Genomic DNA, 328 nt, shown 5'->3' with positions numbered 1-328 from the left:
AAACATTACACCGATTGGCCAGATGATGGCACTATAACAGGCAACTTTACGTTTTGGCTAATACTTTCTGAACTGATTTACTTAGAATTTAACTTCTTTATTGGATCAAGCTAAATCAAGTGCACATAGTGAACTCATTTTCTGCCTTGATAGTTTTCTGCCATTTTGAATTTTCTGAAAAACCAATTTTTGTGAATTCCTCCTAGACCGTTGATCCAATCGTCCCCAAAGTTGGCAGGCAGCATCTCTGCACTCACATGGCAAAAAGTTATCAAAAGATTGCTGGTTTTCCAAACCGTTTGGCCGCCATGGGCCAATCAATTTTGGG

The sequence above is a fragment of the Centroberyx affinis genome, unplaced genomic scaffold (genome assembly GCF_046629955.1).
Source record: "Centroberyx affinis isolate AG114_WGS23_722 - 3 ecotype Tasmania unplaced genomic scaffold, CSIRO-AGI_Caff_v1 ptg000147l_1, whole genome shotgun sequence".
In the NCBI taxonomy this organism is placed as follows: Eukaryota; Metazoa; Chordata; class Actinopteri; order Beryciformes; family Berycidae; genus Centroberyx; species Centroberyx affinis.
This window is presented reverse-complemented; position numbering follows the sequence as displayed.